Consider the following 17,495-nt stretch of genomic DNA (forward strand, 5'->3'; position numbering starts at 1 on the left):
TGAAGAGAAAAATGTAAACGAATGACTAATACTTTGGCGCTGAATTTTCCTTCTTCAAATAAAGAAGAATAGACAATCGAACATGTGCAACGAATTGATTTTGAACGCAGAATTACGTTAAATAAGCAATATGGCCGCCTCGGAGACCAATTAACAAGAATTAATGTATAACGGAAAATTTTACATTGTTACCTAGTAGTAAGATGAGATATATGATTTGTGGATGGAGACTATAAGTGTTTGGGCTAGGTTTCTTCCGAAAAGCTATTAAGTTGACAATTACTGATGTTAGAAGTAGCTATTTATGATGATGCGTGCTTCAAAGAAACTGTAGAAAACTCAGGAGCGAGAAAATTATATAGACCGAGACGGCAGACTGTATGTTTGTTATGGTTTCAAATACGGGTAAGTGATTCAAAATTAGAGTAACCCTACACTAAAACGACACGTCGCAAGCGCACTTCGCTGATCGTATTTTAAAACGAAACGTCTGCCAAATGTCCCGTTCAAATGTGGGTCAATGCTCCAGTGTACTGCTTCTACCTCGCTGAATCATGGTCTGAGACCAACCAAACGGACACAGGCATGTACCATCCAAATACCAGTGAAGAAATCCAAGTGATCGCTTTGATGTTCCATAGCTTTTATCCTCCCAAAACGATTTCCAAAGAAAAGCTTTCAGATACGAAATGATTGGTATTATAAATCTGGTTTTTCAGAGTGGAACAACCTGAAATATGAGCTCATTTTCTCTGAAGTCAATGATTTGTAACATTACAGTGTGTTTGCAAAATATACTGTTTATGATGAAGTGGATGACTTTGGGCAGTAGTCAACGGACAGGCCCCGGATTGAGCCATTTGGAGAAAAAAGGACACATCATTTTGAAACAGGACAATAACAAAACGAACTGAGCAAGGAGTATAGATGTTAATAAACACGTGTTATAAGTCATTAATGGAAAATGGATACGACGGCACCTTATAATTGTTATAATTGTATTAAAGCAAAAACGAAGCTATTAGCCCTTAATCGTTTGACAGCATTGATAAATAGCGCCTGTGTGTGGGAGCCTAGAACAATGCGGAGACCGTATCTGGGCTATTATTTATTATATCAGATCCTGCCTATTTCTTGAGAATCCGGTTCTTAGCTATAATATTTAGGGCGTGTTTCAGAACCTTGTAACCGATTATTTTGTTCAATGAAACGCGGTAAATTTATTCTCGTTGTTTCTTTAGGATTTTATCAACAAAGTAAATTGTATACTTCTGATACGGAATTTATCTCTCTCGTCCATGCTATAAATCCCATGTGGTAGTGGGGTCAGCCTTCCTAATCTTTCTCTACCACTTCGCTCTGTCCTTGACATCGTCTTTGGAAACCTCACACTCACTCATATCTTTTTGCACTGCAGTTTCCCATCTATTGATTATTGAGTTTATTATCTTTGCACTAATAACCTAATCGTCGTTTGTACTGGGCTTCAAAAAGCCATTTAAATCTCTCTTTATATATAATTTGGCAAGCATTTTTTTGTAATTCACGAAGAGCAAGTAGCAATTGACTGTCTAATAAAATTGAAAGTACTGTCAATCAATTTTCTCTTTAAATTATAGAAACCTATTTCGTGCGAAATCAATTTCGTAATTCGTTAGCACTTACGTTACTCCAAATTATCTTTCTTGTAGCCTAGATTATTAAAATGACGCAAGAAATATCGATTTTAAATTAGAGAAACACTCCAAAAGTCAATGTCCGAAATAAAAATGCTTTTAAAATACTTTAGTTCCGAAAGAAACTTCGCGTCATACGAAGCGGAGACAAAGTCAGACAAACATTAATAAAATAAATTGTTAAGATGATATTCATTAATAAGAGAACGTCAAATCGTATTATTCTCCTAATATACCGTCGGCAAATTCCAGTAGGTGTTAATGATGATTTATATTCATCATATCACAGAACTGATTGATACAACAACATAACAACAGACACCTTCATTAATGTATTGTTTTCTACGCGAACAAAAAACACATAAGTAAGTAACTAGGAACCTAACAATTTAAGAACAATTCGCCTTCGGTTAACACCAGTTATCATAATTCCAAGTCAATTATATCATATCATATTATATCTAGTCTTAAGCGTTCCAACGATGGACACTTAAATAAGTAGAACGCAAACTATGAATACTAAAGGTGATGCATGGAAAAGTCAAAGATATAAATTTTGATTTAAACTTATCTAGTGATAATAGAAATCCATTTTCAATTATTTTTTTGTACAGGAGAAATAAAAAATAAATATATCAAATACAACGCCTTGTGGTTAATAATCTTTATCTACACGTGGCCAGTATTTGTACAGAGGATGCAATTATCATCCTATTATTGTAGTATTTACATAGTTATCTGACTAGAAATCCACATTGATCACACATACCTATTATATTGTGCGCAAAAGCAAATAAACAAACGAGTTGGTCATGCAAAGTTACGCTAAATTAAAAAGAAATCGCTGCAGAATGCATTAAATTTAGTGATTAATTCTTGGAATTGTTAAGATTTGATTGTGTAAATTACAATTCGCGTTATAAATGGTATTTTTGCTTTCGTTCTAAATAGTTATTACGCAAAACAAGTACTATTATTGTACTGGTTTTGTTTAAATAACTAGGAACCCTGTAGTACAGGACGTGATGACCATGCAAGCATCTTCATGCGAAAACACCACGAGGTTTATTCAAACTTAGTACTACTTTTCTAGGAAGAGTAGACAAGAAAATTAAAGAATAAAATAATGGTTTTTACATTCACAATATTTCTCAGTATAATGTTTTCGTGCCATCAACAACAAATTAAAATTTAATGATAGTTTCAATTCTGTCTGTCAAATTAGCAACTATCAAATTCTGTCGCGACCAATTGATAGAGTCATGTGTTCTTAACGAGATGTTTTGTGACGCTACACGACAAAAACTACGGTCACATGTTTATTTAGATCAAAAAACTGTACACTTTCACATATTCGGTGGGACGAAACCAATTAGCGCTTGTCGCTCAGTACACCGGTAACCCAAATTGCCAATTTAGGTAAATTTCTGTACCAGTACCTCGATTCTCTACCACTATCGACTACCGACAACCGGCTAGCTATCGAATTTTGACATTTAGAATGTACTGCCAAAATATTTCCTACGACGCCCGTCAGAGGCGCTGATCAGTTTTTCATACAAAATTTCTCGATGACAGTTCGGTTGTCGGTAGTCGATAGTAGTAGAGAATCGAGGCTAAAGTCATTCGATTTTCCTATTGAAATTTGCAATTTGTGTAAATAATGACTACCAATTCATGTAATGTTGGAAAACGGTGAAATCGAACAAGGCCGAAGGAGTTTCAAAGAGAATGTGTAACGAGTAACGGTGCTCACAACGTGATGCTATTTCAGTATTTTTGGCATTTCGACCACTCGTAAACATGACATTTTTTATGAGCATCACTTGACAGGAAACTGAGACTTCGATCTTCGTCTAGTTGCACATAGAAGTTACCACTCACTAGATGTTGTTAGCTATAATTGACTTTGAAAATAGGAAACGTCTGACTACGTTTTACTTTGCCCGATAGTGAAAAATATTTTACGATTCATAAAAATAATTTTATGATCTGATAAAAGATAATTATGTAAACATTCGTTGTATGCAAAAGAGTTTATGTGTTTATCAGCATTAACGTTTAATTATAATGTTGGAATCACGATTTTCCTGCACTATAAAATTTTACGTTGATTGATTATACGAATTCGGAAGAACACATTAAAGTAACTGACGCATTTAGACTAAGAAAAGCTTTTCAATGTTGGCAAAATATAAAGTTTGCCACCAGTATATGCCAAGTTATGATACGTTTCTATGATTTATGCCGTGAATCAGATTTATAATACGCAGTTTTGGAAGTACTGGCATATGTTTTATGTGTGTCAGTGACATTTGTCACCATTATATCAATCATACTAAAATGTATATGTACGTTTCAATATAATTTCAATGACAACCTAATTTACGAAGAAATGTTGGCAAAAAGATCTGAAAGTAATACCAAGAACGAATTAACGCAATCAGGAAATATATTTTTAATTTTAGCTAATCTTGAAAGTTGGTTATATTTAGGACAGTGAAGTGAACGCACTTATTATTAGGACGCGACGCGAGTACAGTTGTTCTCAGAAATTGGGTTATTTCCGCGGATTCGTGGATTCATTCCGCAAACCTTCACACAGACCGTTGCCCCCTAGTACAAATTATATCATATCAGATTTATTTCAAAGCATGTAATGTATGTACTCTTACATTTACTGAGAAAAATGTGTGACAGTTGGAAAATTGATCAATTTCCGGCGCTATCAAAATAGACCTGATTAAATTGCATTTGCTTTAAAAGCAAAATTTAAGAATGAAAAACAGGTAGGTGCAATAAACGCCTAATTTGCATGAATATATTTTGCAAATAAACCTGAATGTTGTTTTATAAAACAAAACAATGTTGAACTTTGTACTGCGAAGAAAAAATACTGACGCAGTTGAATGGTTGCTAAGGCATCGTTTGTCGAGCCCTACAAGTCATAACAATAGGCATTTCCTATAGTTACATCATTGTTCTGTTCACGTGTTAGGGATCTGGATATCAACTTTGTGATAAGTAACGAGAAACTTTGAGCTGTTGCTAACCACGGTCACTTGTAGAATATTACTAACATACTAAAGTTGAAACGATTTTTTGTTCGTTTGTATGTGGTTACTTTGAATTTACCAGTTGGATTTGAACATTTATTTTTAGTAAGTAATAATTATTGGAGATTTAGGAGAATTAGTTGCTGTAAAATCGTGTGAAATTGCAAGGCTTAGTTGTTTGTGCAGTGTTTCTATGTACCATTTGTATAAACTTTAAATTAATTCGTTACTTTCAACTTACAAATCTCATCCCAAAACTTTTAAATAATAAAATTGCGTTGTTGATAGATCAATTACATGTCACGTTTTAATTTGAGTACACGTTATTATACACATGTTATGATAAACTTTGCACTTTCAGGAAATTAGCAATTTGGTTGTCATTTGATATCGGGTCGTTGATTCCCTTTCAAGGTAGACATAAACAATATTTTCCTACGTTGGTATTTTATTATATTCCAGACAACACATTGTTGATGAAATATACGGTGGAAACGACATTTTAAAATCATACTTTCTTTATTACTTTTTGTACGTATATAAAAGTAAAGTGAACGACACTTAAATTTGAGTGAAATTTGAGTATTCGGTCATTCATACCAACTTGTTTAAGATTACTTTATAGTACTTGTTATATAGTACAGTGACGTACGTATTAAGCATGACGTAATCGTTCACAAGTGTTGAAACAAAATGAAATTAATTAACGTCTATCAGTACATATTCAACTATCGGGCGGCTAGAACAATGGGGACATGATAACCGCCGACCTTCACTGCACACTTCAACATTTAAATAAATCGACAGATTCGCCACACCGTACAATTTATACATACCAGTTTGCTTTAGAAATTGTTTAGATTTACTGTGCTACGTGATTTAAACGTATTATACCAGAACAATTGAAATCTGTTCCAAATTACATTTTCCATTTGTTTCAGTTAGTCTCAGTTGGAGATGAAATAAACTTCTAGAGTCCTAATGTCGTGGTATTTCACATAGAATGTCCATTATTACACAGTACTATGAGATACAATATTATCAGTACTAACAGAAAACCATTATGTTTGACGTATGAAAACAAACATCGTACCAAAAGATATTGTTATCAAAGTTCTGAAACATGATCGATTCAATGTCAATAACGTGTCCATCAACAAACTAGTTATTGTATGAATGATCGTAAGAAACACATGTGAGGTCAACGGTTCAAGTCTTTGAATTGCCAAGAATATAGTTAATTGTTATACCAGCAAAAAGTAATAGGCATTAATTGAAACGCCCGTTGTGATTGAATGTGCACGAACGCAAACGTACAAGTTCAAGAAATAAAAGAAAAAGAAAATCTCGAATAGATATTATATTTCGTGGCAGATTTTTCTATCAGGCCACTAAGAATCAATTTAAAGTCCTGTAGCACGAGTCTGTACAGTCGGTACTTTCAAGTATCGAGAGTTTGACATTTAAAATGTACTGCCAAAACAGTTTCTACGACGCCCGCTAGAGACGCTTATTGGTACAGAATCGTGCTACTGGATAAAATCATTCCTCGAAAATATTACGTGGCAATTGAATAAAACAATTGGTTTTTTTTTTATTTTGCAGTATCGTATATGGCGCAACAAAAGAGGTAGGAAAATCATTGGGCGCCCTTCGATAACGCAGCCAATGCTATAGGAAAAATTCTTCGTGCGTCTTTACACGATAAAGTTGAGTATGTTTTATTTATTTTTGTAATTGCCTATTCACGACTGCGATCTCTGACCTGAGACAACGTATATTTACTACACGTGCTCCAAGAATTGAAGCAATTAATGGTTTATTGAATAGAAAATTGAGATACAATGTCAATTTTAGCAACATTGTGTACACTTTTAAGCAAATTAGGTTCTAATTTATGGGTAACGATATACATTTTGACACCAAAGCGATTTTATTACGCACATGTTTATATTATTTTGCTACATTTTATCCTTAAAGTTGCACCTGAACGAACAATTTGACTAATGCTAATTAATATCTGGTCCGTTAATCAAGTATTTCGTTTGGAAAGCAGAAATTGATACTAAAATACGGATCTCTTTGTAGGATATGCATTTTATGACCTTTGATTTTAGGAAACCACTCTATAGATATGAACAATACAGTATTTTGCGGATGATTTTGAACAATTAGGTAGCCCGCTGTCCAGTTTTTGCCAGTCTCACTAAAACTGTTATTGTTGCAATACGTCAATGTACCATCTCGTTTGGCGCCGTACTTAATCACTACATTGAAAGGAGATAAAATTTACACCCGTTTTACAGTTATCCAATTAAAATGCTTTCAGTATGTAGTTAATGAAATAACGGAGCTTGGTCTGTAGTAACAAAGTGGACCTTAATTGTGATTTGTGTTAAATAAACGGTTATGTCTTTACTTCTATGTAATCGAAAAGGTGTCAAACGTATAAATCTGTGGATAACTATTATCAAACATTTTCTAACTCAATAGTATTCCGTTACATAATAAAATAAAACTTTCTTTTAGCACTATGAAATTAGGTTTAAATATGGCAATAACAAGCTGAATAATCATATAAAAAGAGTTTGTTAGTTAGTATTTGAATTAACGACCTAACTACAAAAATAGTCACCATTTTATTTTAAAAGATCACTAACACATTTTTTTGTACAAGTTATATAATTCACAGGAATTATGAGACATTTATAGCGGACGCTAATTAAAATTCCTCTTGCAACTTCACCCAGAACAAATTCACCAAATTAATTTGTATGATGTAATGAATCTAATAATGTTAGTACTGCATGGCTTGTTATGACTCTGGCTGGAACATCTGATTGCGGCACGTGTTTCTACTTCTCTTTGTTAAACATGCAGGTATTAATTACAACCTTAACAGACCTTGAATGACTACGGTGTTCATTGACGCGATTTTGCATAGGTACCTTACGTTTTAAATTGCCAGTAACATCTGTGTGAAGCGTGAACTAGTGACGTCGGTTTCAACTTATTTGGAAATTCAAGGAAGAATACTTATTTACTTAAAGTCTATGTGCCTCCTACACCCACATCTTGTTTAACTTGACTAATATAACAGAAGTACATATGACGTTTTTGATTTGAGCAAATTTTGTAGTTCAATACTTTCGGCTGATGTGTGTAGCGAATATTCCCAGCATATTACAGCGAGCAACGATGAGTATCGCAATAATGATAATCATAGCTATTATTATACCGACGTTCAAAATGTAGGCGTTTCAAATAAAGTTAATATGCGGTTCAGGGGCAGACGAACAATCTCAACTGCTTTTATATTTAAATCACTCGGTTATGTCAACGTAAAACAACCATTATATCATAAGCGTTTACTGGCCACTACTGTAAAACGAGATAACGAAATGCAAAGCGCGATACGAACTGTTACGAAACAATAAGACTTATTGGAATGTAAACTATTTGTTAATTCTGAACCTTATTACTTCTGTATTACTGCCTAATGTTACATAATGATTGGCTTTTTAACATGATGGCGGCAAACCGTCGTGATTTTGCAATCGTGGATAATTGTAGAACAATTGAAAGTAGTGAATCATTTGTCCGTAGAACCTTCGATGACTCTAGTCACAAAAAGATAAAAATAACACGAGTCTACGATTAAATACGGTTACTTTAAAGTCAAATATCTGCCATTTGTAAAGAGCTTGAAGTAGTTCAATCACATTTGTCCCGTTTTCGGTTTACATATTGATAACAATAGTTGCAAAGAGAATTGCAGACGTACTCAATCTTTGACAATGTAGTAATAGTAAATAATATGAATACTGAGAATATTACCTTTACCTACCTAAGTCAAGATAAACACATACATATTTTCAGCAAATTTTTACATTTGCCATGATTTCTGTATGCAATTTGCAGTCAAATGGGATTTTTAAACAAGCTTTGTCTTCAAAGACTTTACAAGTGTTTATTAGTTTTACAATACGCCACTTACGATGTTTACCAAACGTCTGAGTAGTTGTTAAAACCTGCCAATCCGATATTTGCAAAGCAAACGTCAAAGCGCGCTTGAGTGTTGTTTTAGACAAAAGTTCTAAGTAATTGATTATTATTTTACGAACGAATGAGGAGAGATTTTTAAAGTAAATGAGAATATTGAAAACTAATAATGTTACAGAAGCGGCTAGCCGGTTAAAATAATTGAATATTCAATAGTATTCATGAGATCACGTTTCCTCGCCGTGTTTGTATTTCGCATGATTTCAAATCTGTATCGCTGTTGTACTAAATCCTGCTTTCGTAGTTCCACATGGTAACGATAAGATCGAAGAATAATAAGTGTGTTATAATATGAAGTACCAAAACAAACATGACCTGGATATCGTAAAGTACCGTTGTAAAGAATTAAATACAGTTAGCGATCTTATGACCGAACAATCACACGTAATTTAACGATCGCAGTTCCTGATTTGACACACATATTTCAATTCAAGAAACGGCAATCGCAATAACGTAAAGGCTAATGATAAATACAAGGAGACTACTAAGCGCCTAGCCTATCGGAGCCCTTCAAAGCATACACACATTTATTTCCTCGATAATAATGCTGAAAATCCTATAGAATACGTCAAACACCCATAAAAATAAACTGCCCATTGTATACCTACCATCGTATTGTCGAATACAACGGTCTGCGAATTTCATCGATATAGTCAATCGTGAATCATAGTATAAAAAAAAACTCGTACTACTTAAACAACTTTTTTCTATACGGTTTCGAAAAATGTCTTTGACATTCGGGTTAATTTATTTTTTATTATAAAAACGTGATGCTCGGTGTATGACTTGGCTGTAAAAAAAAGTGTGAGTAAATGCCAAATGAGATATCATTATATTTGAATTGGTACTTATTTGATTTCAGAATTTGAATACGTGTTCTTTCATAGAAAAGTAGCAATAGACACGTGGTATACATCAAGTATAGTTGATTTAAATAAAATAAAATTCCAAGTTGGTATATCTGTTAAGTAGGTATCTAATTAACACACCAAGATTATTTATTTTGGAACGTTCGTTGATAAAAATGACGTGGACAGATAAAAGTTCATTAAGGCTACCTATTTTCATGGTAATCTAGAATTGAAACAAAACATTGGGTGCATCCGTATCATAACCTCGTAATAGAAGTCAACGTTAGTTACTGAATTATGAAATATTCATATTATAGGTACATCTTTTAGGACTATTGTATTCTGCGAAATATTCAATGAGGCTAGTTCGTGTTAGTTGGGTCCAACCGGAGGTGGCTTGTAAGGGAAAAGAATAGGGACTGGCATACTAATGTCATAGATTTTTTGCAATGCGAGTAACGAACGAGTTCAAACGCTTTAAAATAGGTTTATGGTTTTCAACTGTAATATGAAGGTAACTGTGACAGTAAACAGTTTGGGGGCATTGCCATAACAAACACGCTTGTTGAGCGTGATAATGATGATTGTCAATGATGATGATTACTTCGTAAGTGGATGATCTTGCTCATCATTTTAATGTCGAACTACCAAACCGTGAATTAAAAAACAAGTCGGACATAAAATAAGAATTTCTTACTTTCGAAATTATTAGTAGAGTTACTAATAGATCGGTATGTCATTAGTCAGCTTACAGGAAGTCCAAAAATAATCTTTACAAGATTTTCACGAGTACGATCATGGCCTACTTGAAAAATAAAAAAAAGAGTTCATACTCTATGATAAATGTATTTAAACCTTATTAGTCACGGTCACATTTGTTTAACTGATCAGTATGTATTTCAACATGTTACAGTTTATACTAAACATAAATTATGTTCAATGCCGCCATTTACCTACATGAACGTATTCATATCAAGCATGTAGAGCAGGTTTGAGGTTACTAAACGTGTGATATTCAGTTGTTTAAATAATCCATGAAACTACCATGTTATTCACAATTATCTATTATTCAGTTTTAAAATGAAAAGTTAGTATATTTTTACGAAAGAATAATACTCTAGCAGTGCATGAATTTTCAACTATTGTCCAAACACTTTTAGTCAATAAACGCCATTTAGCACTGTTTGTTTCAAAAATGAATATCTAATAACTAATACAAACATATTCCAAACAAGCAAAATAATAGTTTTAAGTGAAATAAAATACATGAACACATAAAATACAATTTTTCAAAGATGTTATCTAAACAAAATAAAATGAAAACACTCACCTTCATATATGGACCTATCATAAAGAATTTTTGTTTATTGTTTCGCGAAATAAAATTTCACGAAACCAGTCAATTAAATAATTAGAAAGTTTTTAACGCACTAAATAGTTTACAACTAAAAGTTTCACAGCAAAATACTATCACAGAATTTTTGTACGCGAAAACACTGATAATGTAAGCATGCGATTCGCAATGTCACGATTTCACACTTTTACACGTGTTCCAGATTAAAATAAATAAAAAAAACTAAATTTATTTCTTCTTAGGCATTATTTGAAACTATCAAATGCTGGCCGCTGATAAAACTTCGAACGAGTTTTTAAATTTGCGGCGGGAAAATAATGTTGTACTGCGCGCGGCGCGAATGTCTACCGTGTGTTGTCTGAGCGGTGACTGGCTGAATACCGCTAATCCCACCACACTTGTATATTCGCAGACGTTTAAAAAATAAATACGTCGAGGTGCGATGATGGAAGACTCGCTCGTTTCATAGGAATTATCTAACTGGCGTTTCCAATATACATGCTTGACGCTCGAGGCAAAATTATATGGCGCCAAAAGTCGTTTCCTTTCACGTTTCGCGAATCTGTAGTGTTGCAAAAAATCTATAGAGTCCACCGCACCCAACACTTATTGAGTTCATGATGATGTAGTTATCTACTAAGCATCTACTTCAACATCTTTATAGTGTTGCAGGGTGAAATACAATAACCACAAACAGTTTTTTCTTTGTGTACCTTTTTAAAAAAAGTTCAAAATGAAAAGAAAATACCTATTTATTTATTTAAAAACTTCATATAAAATATACAGTATAAAGTTGGACTTAATAACAAAAGCAATTCTCTACCAGTGAATTTAATATGTTTGTTTAGTTTAAAATGACAAGCCAATTTTTAAATTTATTTATTAGAGGCTACTTTTCCTTTTTTTCAGACTGGAAGTTCAATGAAAGAAAATCAATAACTTCTAGAAAAATCGCATTTGAAATCATAGAGTTAATATAATATTATTAACAGCCGGCACACACATTCAGGAAAACACGAATTATTTCTTCATAACAGACTGTTGACGTAATTAAAGACAAATCTTTAAAATGAGAATTTCGTGGAAAATACGTACAATAAAACTATAATGTCTTGAAAACATATTGATGGCAAATAAACATGTTTTCAAAACCTTTTATAGGTTTTTTACCGGCACATTTTTTTTTTCATAACCATTGCACATTGACCCTTGCTGGTTAAAAGGTCGATGCAGAAAGGATAACCATACTGTTTTGAAAATATATTTAAAAATGGCTGCGAAATTTTCCATTTGACGTAATTGAAAGCCTGTCGCTTTTAAAGGTATCTATTTAACAACTAAAATCTAAAAATCTTCTTTCGTTTTTTCCTATAGTTCGGGAAGTCTAAAAACGTTGACAGCCAAAATGTTAGACCAAAATTAAATAATAAAATTGAATTTTTATGAAATGGAGCTAAATATATTTATTAGCATTTATCGACATACTAATGGCCGTTATATTTAAATAAATAATTGTCTTAAAAGTATTGTAAACATAGACAGAAATAAATGTTTTTTTATTTATCTTTTATCTTCGAAAACAAAATAGAAGGCAGGAACCATCGCTACCTAACTTCGCATAGACTTGACTCTCATTCCACAACTCCATCTTCCAGTTCCTACGCTATATTCATAGCAGATAGTTGTATCAAAGTAAATATGTAGGTGAAATAAAATAATTACATAAATACTGTCTTGATACCTTTATTTTAAAGTGCGTTTACGATTTTTCCACTGAAAGATTCGATATTTATCTCTATTGAAGTTAAAAGTATTTTTTTTCTTAAAAGCTTAGGTATATTTAATAGTCGCTTAGGTTTTTGTTTTTAAAAATATAAAAATAAAGTTCATTCACAGGTTTTTTGACACCGCCATTTTTTAAAAGGTAAAGTCAGATGCCATCAAAAACATTCTGTAAAAACCTCAAGTCTCGCCGTAAAAAGTTGTGAGATCTATATAATACCAAGTCGATTATTCTATTTAGTCTCTACTTAAAGGACCTTCTGTCTTAAGTTATTACGTATGTTATTATCATGCCAATTTAAAAAAATACCTCTAAAACAAATAGACCGACCTGGCCATCGCATGATTTGATTATTAGTATGACGTATCACACTACACAGCACGACGAGAAGTTAATGCTCCTGAAATGTTAATGGCGAATTTGTGTTTTCTTGCGATGACCAAGTCGATCTATTTGTTTTAAAGGTTTTTTTTTAAATTGGCATGATAATAACATACGTAATAACTTAAGACAGAAGGTCCTTTAAGTAGAGACTAAATAGAATAGATATAAAATTCAGAAAACTTCGTGGTACTTATTCTTATAATTACCGCATAATTTATATTCATCAACAAGAGTATTTTACAATAATGCTCATAGCTAATGTAAGAAACTTCAACTACTAGTTAAGGACTTCATATAAACACTAGTCTCTAAGCTGTAATTATCACATAATTGTTGCTTACATCATAACGAGATTGCTCTTCTGATTAAGATGTTATGTTTTTAAATGCTAGTTTGAGGTTATTACAAAGGCATATTACCTATTCTACTGAAGTTAGTACATTCAGTAAAGTGCAAGTACATGGCCAAATGTATGTTGACTTCTTTTGGTAGTTAAAAGAGTAAGTACCACCAATAGCTTTCAGCCATTTTTTTCTGCTTCGAACTTTTCCAAAATGGCGGAAAAATAATCTTCCTTTCAAAAGGTTTTTTTTTACAAAAGTACATAACTTAATGTAACTCGAGTAACTTCTAAAAGTACTCATGCTATTACAATGTATTATGTAGGTAGTGTTAGGTAGGTACTTTTATCGCCAAAGCCATTTGTAACAAGCAACAAAGTACAGTACAGACCACACATAAAGTACCTTCAGAGTCACGCAAACGAAGCAAAACTCACGACACGTACATAATCAAATAATTTCTAAAATCAATTTATTCTACTTAAAGTTCACAACACATCGGTTGTAAAGACTGAAAACGTGGGAGACACGTACATATAAATGTTTATTTAAGTCTTTTTCGAAGGAATCTTTTCCAATAACCATCACTTGTTGGTCGATAACGTGAGAATCGATCCGATTACACGGGAAACTTAACTAGGTATTTAGTATTCGTTGACCGCTACCTACTTAGAAAAACCTTGTAGAAGATAATTATTGCGATAACCCATAAAGCAGCTAATTTAAGCTGACACAAATTACTTGGTGTCAGCAAAACTATGCAGGTTGTTTTGTCTATAAATATATTGGCAGTTTCTTAGATTTTCGCACGTATTATTTTACTTTGTTGACACAACATTAACATTTTGTTCATTAGTATACATATGCATATAATTTCTCATGTATATAGAGACGCTAAATTTGTGTAAAACATAAGAAAAGTGTTGTTTACAAGGTTCAATGCCTAACCTTAAATAAAACCTAATTATCCGTATCATATCATAAATACGTCTTTCTTAATTTGCGGATGACGTATCTGCAAGCTTATTATTGAAGTTTTTACTCGCGCAATTACTCATTTTCGCAAACATACTCGTTTTATTTGAGTCATTCGTCAGTCTATTATTCATCAAATCATCACAAACGCGTTCATACCCGCGTATAAAAACGTTACATTGTATTAAGCTTTTTGATACAAAAAATCTGTGCGTACTGAGATCATGTGTAAAATAGCTACAACTGTTTACGTTTCCATTGTAAGACATTCTGGCAAAACAGCAAGTTTGTTACACAGTTCAATCAAACAAAATCTTCGTTTTGATTCAAACAAGATTAATGGCTATGATATCACTGCAAAAAATGGATACAATACAATCCCGGCTGCACGCTGTTTCGGTTTAAAAACTTAAAGTAGAACCACAAAAAGATTTTCACAGTTCTTTATTAGGCTGCGAAACACAAACATTTTTTTTCGTAAAACTGATTGGGACTCTTAAATATTAGGCAATTATTTTGAAGCAGTTCTTGTTCTTTGATAAACTATGACACCTATGGAATTTCCTTTCAATTTAATAGGAATCAACGAAGAGTCTAAAAGCATTAATTCTTAGAATTGTCCTCGATAAAGTTTAAATCAAATTTAAAGTCAATAATTTATTTTCTAGAGGTAATTAGTTACCTATGAAGTTTGTGGTTTCGTAAAGGTTAAAAAGATTCAATTTATAACTAAATATACATATTTAGATAAACATTTCTTTTGCACTATTGAAAAATGACCTTGTACAGGAAAGAAATATGGGATTATTTTGATCTTACTTGCTTTTGTTTACCATATATATATGTTTGTAAAACAACTTTCGTAAGTTATTTTCAACTCAAAACCCTGAACTCTCTTTGTTTCGGCTTTTGTCTTAACTTGTCTTATGATTTACGGATGTATTGATATTGTTTTTGAACAACAATCAAATATAGAACAAGGTGCCATAAACAAGAGACGAAGAGTGTGAAACTTAAGAATTATCTTGTGTTTTGAGCCGAAGAATAGACAAAGAAACCTACTTTGTCATTAGTTTAATAAAATAGTTTTACAAACGATAATACAACCGAGATTTATTTCAGTGTCTTCATACATATGAACATAATAATCAACCCTTTTTCCATAGGGGTAAGCAGATACCAACTAACTCCACATCTTACAAACCTTCCTTGCCTCATTCACCTCCATACATCTTGACATATAGGAGCGCCGGTCTTCATAAAACGGAACAAATAGTGAAACATGGTTTCATTTAAGGAAAACTTACCCTTCACTGTAGTAAACATTACGAAATGGTTGATCTTTTAATGGCGAACTTGAAAAGGTCTTGCTCATTAAGGCCTCATTAAAATACTTACACTTTCTCTCCTTGCCATTGACGGTAAATGTTATATTTCACTTGACTTTACCCATTAAGTAATGCTACGTACTACGTTTCCTTAAAAGGAGCTTGATAAAAATATTTACATTTTATTACACTAAAGAGTGACTCGAAAAAAGTAGCCTACGTATGATCTCGACTCTGCTACTATCTTCATGCCAGATTTTGATGAAATCTAGATAAAATCCGAATGAAGTTAATTCATGAAAGCATAATAAAAAAACCTCTTGATAAGAAGTCACAAATTTCTAACGGGATAAAAGTAAATTTACCGAAGTTATGACAGTTTAACCTTTTTATCATGCTTACAATAGTAGCCCGAAAAACATAGTATAATATTTATTAGTCTAGTAGTATGTTTGATTCCGGATCAACAAAGCATGTCTTATGTTAATGAAATCTGAACGAAATCGACATGAAAAAAAGTAATAGAGATCTTATATAGTAGAGATACTCTTGTTATAGTTTTACAAAATTCTTGCACAAATGTTCAGATTTAAACCGGAGATGTAAGTATAATTTAGCGTGAGTATTTACCAACGCCCACACGCGCACCTGAACCCTCTCCAATAATAAACACGTCCACACATTACGACCTCCAGAAGCATTTAATCTGAGGCATTTCAAACAAATACCAATTTGAGGTGAATTATTCTTATTGTTACAATTTATTGTTTTGATTGTTATTGTTGTTTATTTGCCTCCGGTTTCTGAGTACATTTAACAGTAGTTTATCTAGTGAATTGCGTTTTTTTTGTATGAGTTTTAACGCTATTGAATAGATAAACTACCGCTAAATTTACCTTAGAAATCGGAGGTTAGACGTTTAAATTTTGGTTATTCTGTCCAGTTGACTAAAGACTCCTTGCAGAAATAATTATATTAATTCGCTTATTTTTCTTCGAGCTTGTGTAAGAAGCTCTATCTGCGTTCTTTGTTTTTTTATGAACCAATTACTATTTTATAACATTCTTCCCCTGGACATAATAATACAATAAATCCAGACTTTTTAACTTCAAAGCAAACAATTGACATTTCCTAATCACAACATTATGAATTAGTCTTTCACTTACACGTGGAAAAGCGCAACTCATTGTCATTAACACAATAATTTATCATTTCAATAATAAAATTATGAAAATTACTTCACGGATTATTTGCACGGACATTTTCTAATCCCCTTTACGTATGAGAATTAGCGTCTTTAGCCGTTTAAAAATTACCCACAGAATACGTCATTACCCAGATTACGTCATAATTTATGACGCACATTGCCCAAAATATTGTTAACCTGAAACAGGTCGTGGTAATATAAAGGTAGAGGTTATTTTATACACTTATTTTAGTTAATGTGTCATGTAGAGTTCTAAGAAAAGATTTCAAGAACAGATTATTACTATCTCTAACCAAATTCATTCAAATCATTCGTTTTCTCAAAATGTTTAAAAATAAATATACATATCTTTCAACAATAATAGTTCAAAAATGATGTAGATGTTTGAAATCGACAAAAAGGACTTTTCCCGTACCGGGAATCGAACCCGAGCCTCCTGGGTGAAAGCCAGGTATCCTAGCCACTAGACCATACGGGA

The 17,495-nt window shown here is 32.6% G+C and overlaps 1 protein-coding gene and 1 non-coding gene across 3 annotated transcripts in view; both read right to left on the reverse strand.

Annotated features, from left to right (window-relative positions):
• Window positions 1–11,453, reverse strand: part of LOC142974967 (ATP-sensitive inward rectifier potassium channel 12-like) — a 48,609-nt gene extending 37,156 nt beyond the window's left edge. For both annotated transcript variants that reach the window (XM_076117557.1, XM_076117556.1), the window contains exon 1: window positions 10,976–11,453. The gene's annotated coding sequence lies outside the window, so the exon portion shown is untranslated. The remainder of the gene's footprint in view (window positions 1–10,975) is intronic.
• Window positions 11,454–17,423: 5,970 nt separating this feature from the next.
• On the reverse strand, window positions 17,424–17,495 carry TRNAE-UUC (transfer RNA glutamic acid (anticodon UUC)). The gene has a single exon. It is a non-coding gene; the product is annotated as a tRNA-Glu (tRNA).

Source organism: Anticarsia gemmatalis, chromosome 8 (assembly GCF_050436995.1).
Source record: "Anticarsia gemmatalis isolate Benzon Research Colony breed Stoneville strain chromosome 8, ilAntGemm2 primary, whole genome shotgun sequence".
In the NCBI taxonomy this organism is placed as follows: domain Eukaryota; kingdom Metazoa; phylum Arthropoda; class Insecta; order Lepidoptera; family Erebidae; genus Anticarsia; species Anticarsia gemmatalis.